We start from the raw sequence: 13,346 nt of genomic DNA, 5'->3' as shown, positions 1-13,346 counted from the left end.
TTCTTTTTCTCTTTCTCTTTCTTTTTCTCTTTCTCTTGCTTTTTTTTCTCTTTTTCTTTTTCTTTCTCATTTTCTTTTTTCTCTCTCATTTTCTTTTTTTCTTCCTCTCTTTTTTCCTCTCTTTTTTTCTCTCTTTCTCTATTTTGTTTCCCGTGTTCTCTTATTTCTTCTTTCCCTGTTTTTTTCTCTTTTTTTATTTGCTCTGTTCCATTCTAATTTTTTCGTTTTTTTTTTAACTTTTCATTAAAACAAAACAGATGTTTTCTCTTTATATTTCTCTTTCTTTTTTCTCTTTCTCTCATTCGTTTTCTTGTTTATTTTCTGTTTTCTCTGTTTCTTTCTTTTTTTTCCATTCTCTTTCTTTTTTTCTTTCTATTCCTCTTGCTATTCCTCTTTCCCTTTCTCTTTTTTCTCTTTCTTTCCCTTTCTTTTTTTTCCCTTCTCTCTCTTTATCATTCTCTTTTTCTTTCTTTTTCTCTTTTTCTTTCTCTTTCTCTTTTTTCTTTCATTTTACTCTCTATCTCCGTCTTTGTCTCTTTCCCTTTCTCCCTCTCTTTCTCTTTCTCTTTCTCTTTCTCTTTCTCTTTCTCTTTCTCTTTCTCTTTCTCTTTCTCTCTTTTCTCTCGCTTTCTCTTTCACTTTCTGTTTTCCTTTTTTTTTCTCTCTTTCTCTCTTTTTTCCTCTCTCTTTTTCTTTTTTTGTTTAGCGTGTTCTTTCCCTGTTTTTCTCTTTTTTGTGTTCTCTGTTTCTTCCTCGTTTTTTCGTTCTTTTTCACTAATCATTAAAACAAAACAGAAAAGTTTTCTCCTTATATTTCTCTTTTTCTTTTTCTTTTCCTTATCCTCTTTCTCTATTTCTCTTTTTCTCATTCGTTTTCTTGTTCGCTTTCCTTTTCTCTGTTTCTATTTCTTTTTTTTTCTTTCTCTGTCTCTTTTTCTTTTTCTTTCTCTTTATCCCTTTCTCTCTTTCTTTTTTCTTATTTCTTTCTCTCCTTATCTCTTTTTTATTCTTTCTCTTTTTCCTCTCTCTCTCTTCCTCTTTTCTCTTCTGTTTCTCTAACGCTTTCCCTTTCTCTTTCTCTTTTCTTTCTCTGTCTCTTTCTCTTTCGCTATGTCTCTCTTTCCTTTCTCTTTCTCTTTCCCCTCTCTCTTTCTCTTTTCCCTCTCTCTTTCTCTTACTCTTTTTCTTTCTCTTTGTCTTTGTTTTTCTCTTTCTCTTTTTTTTTCTTTCTCTTTCCCTTTTCTATCTTTTATCTCTTTTTCTCTTCTTTTTATTTTAATTCTCCTTTTCTCTTCTCTGTTCTCTTTTTCTTTTTGTCTCTTTTTCTCCTCTCTTTTTTTCCCTCACTCTACCTTTGCCTTTTTTCACTTTCTCGCTCTACCTCCGTTATTTTCTGTTTCTTGGTCTGCTTCTGTATGCTTTTTCTCTTTCTCGCCCTTGCTCTGTCACTGCTTTCTCTTTTTTGCTCTACCTCTGTCTCTTATAATATTACTCGCTCCATCACGCTTTCTCGCTGCCACTCCATTTCTCTCCCTCTATCTGTATCTTGATCACTTTCTCTTCTGCTGTCTATTTTTTTTCCTATTATTATTTTTTTATTTCTGTTTTTCTAACTTTTTCGTGCTCTAGTTTCTCTTTCTCTTTATCGTTTTCTGTTTTGGGAATGACCATTTTTTTCTCTCCTGTTGTTATGAGCCAACAATTAAATGAAATCAGACGTTTTCAATATTAAAGAAAAGCAAAGGTTTGACATTCAAATTCGGATCTCGAGAGCTTTTTATTCAGTATCATTCCCAAGTCGTTTATCTCTTCAACCCTGTTAATCACGACTCCATCGATGTAGTAGTTGAACATTATAGGCTGCGAGTTCCGATGAAATGTCATTACAGAGCATTTAAGAATACTGACAATCAGTTTATTTCGATTATTTGAAAATATTGTAAATAGCAACGGCCCCAAGTTGCTCCCTTGGGGTACACCGCTCAAATTTACAAACAGGGATGAGATACACGCTTCCGATTTCACACGAAGTAATCCATCACACATGCTATCAAAGGACCCAAGGAACCATTTAACAACGATTCTTAGAGTTCTTCTTTGATTATTTTGAATATTCAAACTAAGGTGGATGACTTCCGCATCATCTTTCAAACTAGTAAAATAACACCATTAATCACAGATTCATTCAAAAAAAAATCCACAGTGAATTCGAAACTTGCAAAATATGCTCACCAAAGATATCATTAAAAGAATCATCCTAAATGCCGCTTATATAAGCAGTCAATGAATAAATTTCAATAGATTTTCTCAACCTTTCCGAGCGAACGAACAAGTCCCAGGATGAAACAGATGCGGCTAACATGAAGACAAGTTCGGGATGTTCATTAATGGTAACTGTCGAATTTTGACCTATTAAATGTAACGACAAAAATTAAAACTTCAATATCGATGACAATTCCAATAAAAACCACCGAGGGCCAACATGTCCCGTAAATCCGCGAGAAAAACGACACTTGTTAACTTATGGTTTCTCGGTCATCACCGAGATACCGAATCAGCCGAACGGATATGGGAAAATGCATTCTCCCTTCAGGAGGATGAAATAAAATAGCAGAAAAGAATGCTCGCTCCCCGGTTTGTCCCGCTAGCCGTGTCGGTTCTTTTGCTCCCCGGAGGGATGATGACAAATTTTGTGGTTTATATTTTATGTATTCTGTAGTTTGATATTTATTCTTCGTTCCCCTTCCATAGTGGGGTGTAACACGACCAGCAGCGACGGAAGTCGGTAGTTTAAACTTCTGAGTAGTGGAAACTGTGCTGGCAGCATTCGGAACTCACTTTTAAGGAGTGTCTTTTTTTACTGTGTAGTTGACGGTAGTTCACTGTTCAGTGTCGACGGTCTGGTCGTTGATATGGCATAGATATTTGCGATATGTTTGCGAAGTTTATTTCTTGAGCTCCGCAGTTCAATCCAATTCCATGTTCACCCGTAGTGGTCGTTTGTTTTTTATGTTGATCATCTCTTACAGAAAACTCAAAAACTTGGTACATTGTTGTTCCGAGTTCGTGCTATTGCCATCAGAGCGAGTATTTATTTGATCCAGGGTTGAATTAATATTATTGCTGATTTACCTGTGTTATAGTGTATTTTAGTTTGAGTATTCAAGTGCCAATCTGCAATAAAGAAAAGATATGCATTAAACAAAAGAATACTGCCATTAGTTATATTGACGACTCAAACAAACAAATTCTGGCTGGAAAGAAGGGTCGTAGCTCTGTTACAATCATTCTCACAAGTAGCAATAAAGAACGAATAAATGGACAAAGGATCCTTTACGTTCTGGTTTGTTTATATTTTCCCTGCACATTTGGAAAGCGGCGGTCAATGTGCCGAGTTCATTATGACCTCGTAATAGAGTAGCGAAACAAAAGAAAAAACAAAATCCAGTGAGAGTGGACTGCCAATAATATCACTCACTGCGAGTCCTGCAGAAGCAGCCGGCGCATGGTGGTGAAAATGATGATGATGGTGATGTTTATGTAAATGATAAAAATTGCAATTTGTTGGTTCCCCTCGTGGAAACATTATAGGGATATGTTCCTAGCACTTGGCGCACAGTGGAAAGAATTCAAGCTGAAAACACCGTAATGCCACCATACTTGCCAGATGTTCTAATCGGAGGCGAAAAAGTAATCAATTTTCGGACCTTCAAACAAGTATATTTTTGCCTAGAAATGTCAGTTGTTCAACTTTGTTCAAACCCGGACACAGTGTGCAAAATGTCGTGTTGTTAGCGATTTGTCTTTGCCTATGCTAGCGCAGATCATTTCGTACAGATTAGCATAAGGATTTTCCCGTTTTTCCACTCCAGTTGATTCGCTCGCTTCCGAAGGCATAATTGGGACAGCGCGTGGCACAGCAGAATATTCCTCCAGAAGTGATGAAAATTTTATTGCCCGATGTCGTATTATAACTTGCCAGTCAATTTCACCAGATGGGACCCAATTGGAGTAAACAAAGTATTAGCGAAATGTGCCCCGAGTATCCTGTGGAACCACTAGAAATATTTTTTATATTTGTTATTTTGCTTTTTGTGACCTCGTAATCGTGAATACGTCATTCACAGCAAATATTTAAAATGAATAAAAATTGCATTTTCACAAAGATAAAGGCATGTGAAAATAAGCGAAGAAAAGCGACTCTGGAAATACTTCCTAAGCTAGATTTTCGTTAGTACAAAGAACTTTGTGCTGACATATAAATCAAATTCACAATTATTTTTAGAGCTAAAACGGTTTATTTAATCTATCCTTAAATTACATTACGTTTTAATATAATTATGTTAGTGTTGCCTCGCGCGGTAAAAAAACACAGACAATATTTCAGCTTTCAGAATTTAAGTTCATCGTTTCGAATTGAACGACTCTGATTATCCGAAACAAGAATCATGAATAAAATTTCAGGCTTCATGAATTTATTTCGCGGTTTTGCGATCGATGATGCGTAATGTCATGAATCTAGCTTCACCTGGTTAACAGCGCAGCAGCAAAACATTAAAGCGTAGATAGTGTTATGAAAAAATCGGTCATGATATCATGAATATTATTCAGTATATTCATAATTTAATTTCAATTTCTAGTTTGGCGAACAATTGTGAATAATTATTATTATTTGGCTGGATTTATATATGACAATATATCAGTTATGGATGGTATTTATTAATAATATCGCCAAAATCAACTCATACATTAATTCTTAGTTTTGCCATTTTATCTACTCTAAACTCAGAATATTTTCGATGAGCATTCAATTTCCCTAAACAAAATTTCATACCCCTCAGATTTGTTACTATATTCAGAATGCAGTTATTGGGATGATAAGCAAACTTTCCAATATCATCCTTGGCATAATTTTCATCCGTTAAATTGATCTCTTTAAAATAAAACTTTCTCCCGCTTTTTCGATAACTTTCATCTAATTTGTAGCTTCAAAAAACTCGACTTCCCCAACTTTTCAATATAATTCCCAGCTTATGCTGATGTTCGGTGGCATGCTTGAAAGAAATTCACTAAAAACCGACCACCACCAACAGGAAAAGCCAAGGCAAATTAACCATCAACCTTTGGAGGTAACAAACTTTAGAGCTACACAGCACACCGTACAGTCAGCAGCACCGTTGAGGTTGAAGAAGCTGCCGAACCGTTACGGCTTTTACAGGCGATGAAAAGTGGCTCGGTAGAACAAGTTCCACTTCACTCAGCCAGCGCTCGTCGTCTTCGGTTGAAGCGTTGCAGCTGATGCAAAACGTGATAAATCAGCTTCGGGCAAGAAAGCGCATCTCTGCATACACGCCTGTTGATTAGACCGGGTACCGACTCGCTTCTTTAGGTCATATACTGCGGAAAAGCGGTCACATTGTTCTGTAAAACGGTTATATCATACAGGTGAGCTGGAGTTTTATCATTCGGACTGTAGGACTGGTGCGTTCCGCGGTAGAACCAGCTCTTCGAAGCCACCCAAAAGAGGGTGTCCATAAAATTAATCATTCTAGAACAAACCTCCAAAATCCGGGAGCTTGAGTTTGATAGTGCTGATACTATAATCCAGCTAAGCTTAACCTATTACATGTTGAGAGTGTACAATGCAAACAATTCCTAGCACATCCCATTCGAGTCACACGTACGAGATGATACTGTTGGCACGAATCGCACCCGAGTCGGGTGTTCATAGAATCTAACGATGCGTCAACGATAGGCATGAAGCGATAGAAAGGTGAAGAACTGCATCAACAGGAACCACTTACGGTACCTTGCGAGGTTGTGTATGTGTGCAAAGAAATGCCGGCTTTATCGACGTTCGTTGCACTGACCAACGCAGCGTAGAATGCTCCAGAGGAAGCGTGGAATGCCTTGGCGGGAAGGGAGGTTCACGATGGAAGTCAGTGGGCTTGTTATGATCTTACGGTGATTTTCTCCGCAAGTGCCTATGCCTACCAGCTTGTAGCGATAAATTTCAATTTTATGTTTCCATTCAGCCGATGTAGGTCAACAGGTTTCTTGGCCGGTTGGGCGGAAAGCTTGGGCAGTGCAAGGCAGGTACCGTGTGAACGGTTAGAGGGAAGAGACGCAAGAAAAGGTGCAAAAGAATGAATGATTCACAATGGATTGATAGGGAACGCGTGAATCGTGGCTGTCGGTACGCAGTATGTTGACCAAATTTAACGCGTAACGAACTCCAGACGAGTGATGCGAATCCATGAGCTACCACCGATGTGATGCAATCCGGGCTGTGCTTCGGAAATAGCAGCAAGTATTGGATAATTTAATGCGTCCTGTTGTCGTACTTTGTACTTTCGCAATATAACGGAAAATGTCAACAGTTATAAACTGTCATTTTTTTCGTGCAATTTCCGCCTTATCTTGAAGAACTTTGGACTCAACATTATTGCAAAGAACCGACAAAAAATCGTCACATTATTCTTTAACTTAATAGACATGGAGACAGAGAACTGGTTTACGTGATCCAGTTTGCTCGTACGGTTTCTCATTTCATCTGCGTAGTAGATCCGAAAGGAAAGGTGATGTCACTAGTAATTGTCCAAGTGAGGTCGGAACTAGTTTCATCGATGCGGGATAGCATCCAATATGCAATAAATTAGTTAGCCGTAAATGGAAATTGAGTTTTATGTAAGTAATTAGGTTTGACATAAACTAGAACAGTCCATAACAAAAGCAGTATTCTCGGTAACGGTGTTTTTTCTTGACGTAAGATTATGTTTCGTACAGCAATGGGATTTTATATTGATAGAGCTACTTCGTGTGAGCATTTTCTCATTTTTTTCGTTACCCGTAATTAGGGTCGGTTTTCATACCATTTTAGAAAAATAGGAATTTTTGGGTAGGCGTAGTTTAGCCGAGACACATCTTCTACCATATTTGTTGAAAGCTTAACCACAGACACGATTACATGCAAATCAACCGATCTCTCTCAGCTCAATATTTTAATGCTTCTTGCATCGTTATAAAAGGGCATTCCACCGTCATAGTTTCCTCTTACTCACTGTCGATCAACCCAATAGCAAGTGTCACGGCCGGTCACCAAATTAATTATTGTTTAGTTGTAAAATTTTAGTAGCTAGTGTAATAAAGTTTAAATAGTTTAATATATGTTGTTAGAGTGTAAAATCTGTTTTGAGCCAATAAATTAGCAGTTGTGTAGAACAAAAATTGTGTAGTGAGTGCTTGAATAAAAAGAACTATTCGCATACTGGCGCTTTGGTGTGAAGTTAGGCAACAAGCTCGACTAGATAGGGAGAGCGCAATTTTATGCTACTAGAATTCGGGATTCGCGTCGAGTCGCGGAATATCGCTATATTGGAAGTCACAACAATGTTAATTTATATTTTCTTTTTCAAATAACCTCAATCTCAGCATGACTAAGTTAATTTCAAAATCCCTCAACAAATTCCTTGAGGAAATAATTTCAATATATGCAGAACAATTCCAATTAATGCGCTGGTAATTCACTTTGTATAGTAAGCTTTTCATCTCAAATTTTAAAATGGCATCTTGGTATCCGATTCAGTATCAAGGCGTTATACCGGTTCTAAAAATGTAAACAATAAGTAATATTCAAATATCGTCCCCTTAATGCTAGAACTAGATAACTCGAAATTTGTCGATTTGGAGTTAAGTATGCCATCATATTTATCGCGTCGAGTTCTATAACATATCCAAAAGTCGTTGAAACACGATTACAAGAAAAAGTGTTAATCATCAATCAAAAAACTAGATATCTCATCGAAAAACAAGTGTATTTTGTAATAAAACTAAATAACTCGGTTTTTTTGTTGATTTTTTCGTTGCTATAACGGGCCTGAAACGATATGGATGCGTTTCATAAAATCTGAACCTTGAATAATTGCATTTGAATCGTCATCAGAAGAATAGGTAAATTTTCAAGCTCGTTTTTCTCGAAACGCCAATTTTCAAGTTATCTAACTTTAGCATTAAGGGGACGATATATGCATCAACCTTTCCCAGCTTTTCAAAAAGTGGATAACGCTATCTTAAATTTTATCATCAGACACCGGCAATCATCGAAATCATTTAAAAAGTTGTTATAATGCACGAAAATTTTGACTTTTTACTCTCTTTTTGCTAGGAGTTAACCCTCCCTCTTTCGAATACACATACGACCAACTCCGTCAAAGATCGTACGAGAAGGAGGAACATGTGTGTCAAAGCAAAAAAGGTTGGTTTTGGCGAATAAAATCGGAAAAGTTATCAACTACGAATGTTTTACTATCTATCTCTGTGTTCTGATGTGTACTTTCGATCAACAATTAGTTTCACTGCAGTTGATGCGTGTAAATCGGATGGGAAGAAAAAAAAATCACTTACATAGCAAAAGACACAATTATGGGTCACTTTTGGCATTCAAAATCATTTAGTCTAAAAAATCGTCAAAAACGATAATGCAAGTTATTTTAATGTTGAAAAAGCTTGATAATAAGTTTTTTCTTCAGTCATGATGCATTATCATGTAAAAGTAATAAAAATAACCAAAATATGGACTGACCCACAATTGTGCACTGCAAAATGTATCATTACTGCAAGTATGGGTCACTTCACTTATTGCACCAAGCAGAATTGTAGTTTTTAGTGACATTTTCAGCTTTGCGTAAAAGTGACCCATAATTGTAGCTGACCCATAACTGTGTACTGTATATTCTAAAAGGGCGTATGCCTTTTGGCATAGGTTTTATTCGAAGCATTGTAGCCCAGAAACCGTTGGTTGTATAGAAAAACAGTCTGAGAATGAGTTGTAAGGAATTAAAAATGCATCATAAAAAAATATTCACTGTACAGAAAAAACCTAAATTAATCCTCCTTTGTTAAACTATCCAACCTTTGTTAAACTATCTATTACTATACGCTTATTACCCCAAACGTTTATCGATTTAAGAATACCGATTTCAATAATAAATGAAATGATTTTAAAAGATAGTATTCCAGAGGGTGAACAAAATACGATCATAGAATCACTGGAGTATGTATAAGAGTATTATCTTTTCGATCACAAGCCAATTTTTCGAATGTCGGCTAGAAGAAACTTGAAATCTTTTGAAATAATCGAACTGGCGGAAACGGTAATAGATAAAAATGATGCAGATTTCATACTAAAACTGCGAATATGTATGTTTATTCAATGTAGATCCAAGTTTAAATACCGCAATGGTTTAGTTGTTAGAAATCGCAGAACCAAGAATTATAAACCCGCAACGTATATTTTTCACGAATTGCAACAAACTTCTACAAATCTGCTCTAAAATTATAGTTCAGAAATATATAGGAATACACTGATGCTCACCTAATTTTTTAATTGCATCTTAAACATTTTTTCTCAGCTTTGCAATGCTTGTCTTAGATTGGAAATCGGTAGTTGCGAACAGGGTCAAAATTGTATTTTTCTGATATAATCCAAGATGGCGACTGATCGCTCCAAAATTAAACCCTACCATTCCTTTTTACAGAAAAGTGCTTCTTGTATTAGGTTCTATAACGAATTTCAGAGATAAAGCTCAAATAAAACATCAAGATTTGCTAGAATTTCAACTTTCCTAGAAACTGTTTCACTCGTTGGCGACCGAGGGGTCATCAAATTCGATCAAATAAATGACATTATCACTTTTTCTCTATTTCTAACAACTATGTGAATTTATATTAAATTCGAAAGATCTTGTGCGCCTAGTGGCCTGGTTTCAGCTAGAATCGCTCAATTATATAAACGTTACTTGAATCATGTTTTATTGACATTCATATAACTACTGTTGAAAGTTGTCGATTCAATTTTGTTTTAATTGTTTTATCTGAAAATGAAGGTTTTTGCAACATTTAAAAATTTTGGCTTTCAAGAGAGTAGTCGAGAACATTAATCTTTTTGATGGCCTAAGCAGAACGGTGAAATCCGAAACAAGGACTTCATAAAACTGGCTACGATAACAAGAAGTAAGATAATATGGATGGATACTCTGTTTGCACCGAATCTTAAATAAGAAAACAATATTTATATGTTACATAAGCATAGTGTATCATATCATAAATCTTTGGCAAAGCTTTCCGAAATATCTGGATCGCTAATTGTGTTACATTTGCATGCTGTGGGGTTCGATTTTGCTACAATGCTTGATTCCAGAAAGCTGTATATACTTCTTGTTCTTCGCAAATCTAGGTTCTACGTACAAATTTATATATATATATATTTTCAAGGAAGTAAGACCGGAAGCTTCGGATGCGAGAACAGGAGCTAAGTAGGCATTTCAGTTTCCTCTAAAATCTATTTTAAATTGTTCAGAAAAAGCTATTAAAAACGAAAGGTTCATTTATTTACAACAGTTAAGCCGCACTGCGCAGGGTTCAAAAATTATGCAAGGTTGTGGATGGTTGTTATTTTTCTTTGAGAAATGAATAGCGATACGAATAAAAAAAATAGTGAGAGAGGAAGAGAGAGCAATTATCCTAAAAGTAAAATATCCCATGTCTGAAAGTTAAATATTCTAAAGTTCAAGCTACCAATATAAAAAATCTTGCTCAGTATGATTTCCAAAGAGCTCTGGGGCTCTCCTATGAGCCTGCTAACATCGAAATCGGAATATGCGTTTTGTAAATTAAGTGTTTTTTTTGTTTTTTTTTCGATTCGATTTTGATTCACTACACATATAAACAACATATTTACACATACATACATACAGGCACACATACACATACATACAGAAATTGTTCAGTTCGTCGATCTAAGTCGATTGGTGTATAACACATGGCTCTCCGTGCCATTCATTTTGCCTTAAAAGTTAAATGTCGCATATAAAATGTACTCTTTAATCAATATTTTAAAATCTACGCCGTTAATCAAAAATCCACTCGGTAGCATTCTGGGGGAGCACAGCAGCTTTCGTTTGCGTATAAGATCATCAAAATCAGATATTGCGTTCTGTAAGAAAAGTGCGTTACTATTTTGCGGCACATACATACAGACAACATACATACACATTGAGGCGGGGGCCTAGCGTGGTTGGTAACGTCTTCGCCAACCACGCTCAACGCCTGGGTTCGAATCGCACCGCCGACATAGGTGTCGATGGTTGTGAGGTGGCGTGATCCACTCACAACCAACCCAACTGGTCTAGATTCAATCCTAGCCGACACCGGGAGATTTTCTGAGGCGAAAAATCTCTGGGATCACGCCTTCCATCGCATGAGGAAGTAAAGCCGTTGGCGCCGGTCCGTTGATAAACGGGTCGTGAGTTTGGGTCCTGGGTGTGGAGTCGCCTCCCTGGGCGTCGGTGATTGGCCACAACAGTGGCGGAACTAGACCGACGGAAAATAAGCGAGAATAAAAAAAAAACATACATACATACACACACACACACACACACACATACACACAAACAGACATTGCTCGGTTCGTCGAGCTGAGTCGAATGGTATATACGGTTCGGCCCTCCGGACCTTGGATCTATTTTGCGTTTTTCGACCGATTTTATAATCTTTGTTTAGTATAACAAAGGTAAAACAAAGGTAAAATTCTGACCAAAAAATATTAAAAATAAACATTAAATCTCAATTTAAAAAAAAAGTTGAATTTTTTTTAAAGAAACGACGTTAATACGCAACTTTTATAAAAAGTCCAGAATGGAGAAATGAAAAATAATTGTTTTATGGTAGATTAATTTTTTTATAAAAATTTTAATTTAAACATTTTTCAAAATATTTCTATTCTGATGATTTTAAAAGATGCAGAGAGTCATTTTGAATCAAAAAGCTCTTGGTAGTTAACATTCTAAAGGCATCGGTTTTCGAGTTATTTTGAATTTAGGCTCGAAAAATTATTATTCTTGCTACATTTAATTAGAAACTGGAATGTCCAATTCTTACAGTTTGTTGGAGATAAGTTAAGCTGAATGTTGGGCAGGCATTAGACGAGGCAAATATTTGCTATATTTGGTACGAACTTCTATTTTGCCCATATTTCTCCGGGCCAATATCTACTACTACACAAAAGCAAATTGTTAAAACTCTGTTTTTCTTGAACGGTAACAAAGCCTCTTCGCTCATTTTTTATCAGATATATTTGCTATGCTATTACTTATACCAAGCGAATTATTAAAAAAAACTGCGTAGCAAATCTAGTTTTCATTGGCACAACAATAAGTAAGGTTCCGTGTAAGAATTTCTTTAATTAAATGGAACGTTAGATCGCTAGCCGGTAGTTTTCTGTGAAAGACCAAGACAATCCCGAAGGAAGCGATAGAATACTGAAGAACCAGTTCAATACTACTCAAAATAAATCAGTTTTAGAGCTTTTGAATGCCTACGTAATTAATCTGCAAATTTCCACGTTGAAATAACTGCCACGACTGATATTACACTGACTTTGAGCTTTATTAAATTATTTATTTCAGGTTGGTTTTGAAATTTTTTATCAGTGAACAAAAAAAAATCAAGCAACTTTTCGCTGAGTAGAGAAATAACTAGCAAAGAACGACATTTGATGAAACGAATATTTGCCTCATTTTTCGTTAACTGAATAAACAGCAAATATTTTTGACAAACAATTGAGGCAAATAGTTTGAAATTACCCGGCAAGCAACTATTGACCGTCATTTCAAGCAATCATTTGCTCTGTGTAATGCCCACTTAAATGCTGCTATACACTTTCATGACGTCAGTTTCGCGTTTCGATAGGCTATTTAGTTTTATTGCCTTATTGTATTGCAAATTATAGTGAATCTTGCAAAATTTTTCGAGGAACTGTTGTGAAAGTTATTTCCCGGGAAATCGTTCCCGGGATTGCAAACCCTAAAACATACATTAACATACATTAACACATGTAAATAACATGAAGTAAATAAGTTTCAAATATATGACGCGAATTTTTTTTTTTTTTTTATTGTAGTATAATCGAAACGTCACTGTACTCGTATTTAGGTTGGACTCGATTATATATAGACTCGATTATATATCATTTTACATTCGGTTATTTATACAGTCATACCTCGATATAAGGCAACTTTATTTTTATTTTCGTTAAGTTATATCGATTTACGTTATATCGAAGCAAAAAAGGCTGAGTCTGACCGCTAGGTGGATTAATTTAGGTTTTAAATAATTATTGGTTTGCTACCTAATTATTTGAGTGATCGAATTGAAAAAGGAAGAGATTTTCATAGATATAACACTAGAAGCGCGGATGAAGTAAGAACCCCTTTCTTTCTAACGAGAGCTTCACAAAATTCATTGTTTTATAAAGGTATATTTTTTTTCAATTCGATGCCAAGACATGT

General features: G+C 35.8%; 1 protein-coding gene and 1 long non-coding RNA gene across 3 annotated transcripts in view; one reads left to right on the top strand and one right to left on the bottom strand.

Moving 5' to 3' along the window:
- Positions 1–13,346, top strand: part of LOC129732148 (rab3 GTPase-activating protein catalytic subunit) — a 335,897-nt gene that overhangs the window by 172,772 nt on the left and 149,779 nt on the right. The gene's annotated exons all lie outside the window — the stretch shown is intronic.
- The window catches only part of LOC129732150 (uncharacterized), a 202,403-nt gene that overhangs the window by 100,935 nt on the left and 88,122 nt on the right, over positions 1–13,346 (bottom strand). Inside the window, exon 2 of the long non-coding RNA XR_008729189.1 lies at positions 3,133–3,174. This is a non-coding gene — a long non-coding RNA (uncharacterized LOC129732150). The remainder of the gene's footprint in view (positions 1–3,132; positions 3,175–13,346) is intronic.

This window comes from Wyeomyia smithii, chromosome 3, assembly GCF_029784165.1.
Source record: "Wyeomyia smithii strain HCP4-BCI-WySm-NY-G18 chromosome 3, ASM2978416v1, whole genome shotgun sequence".
NCBI classification, from domain to species: Eukaryota; Metazoa; Arthropoda; class Insecta; order Diptera; family Culicidae; genus Wyeomyia; species Wyeomyia smithii.
Note: the sequence above shows the minus strand (reverse complement) of the source record. Positions and strands in the feature narration are given on the sequence as shown.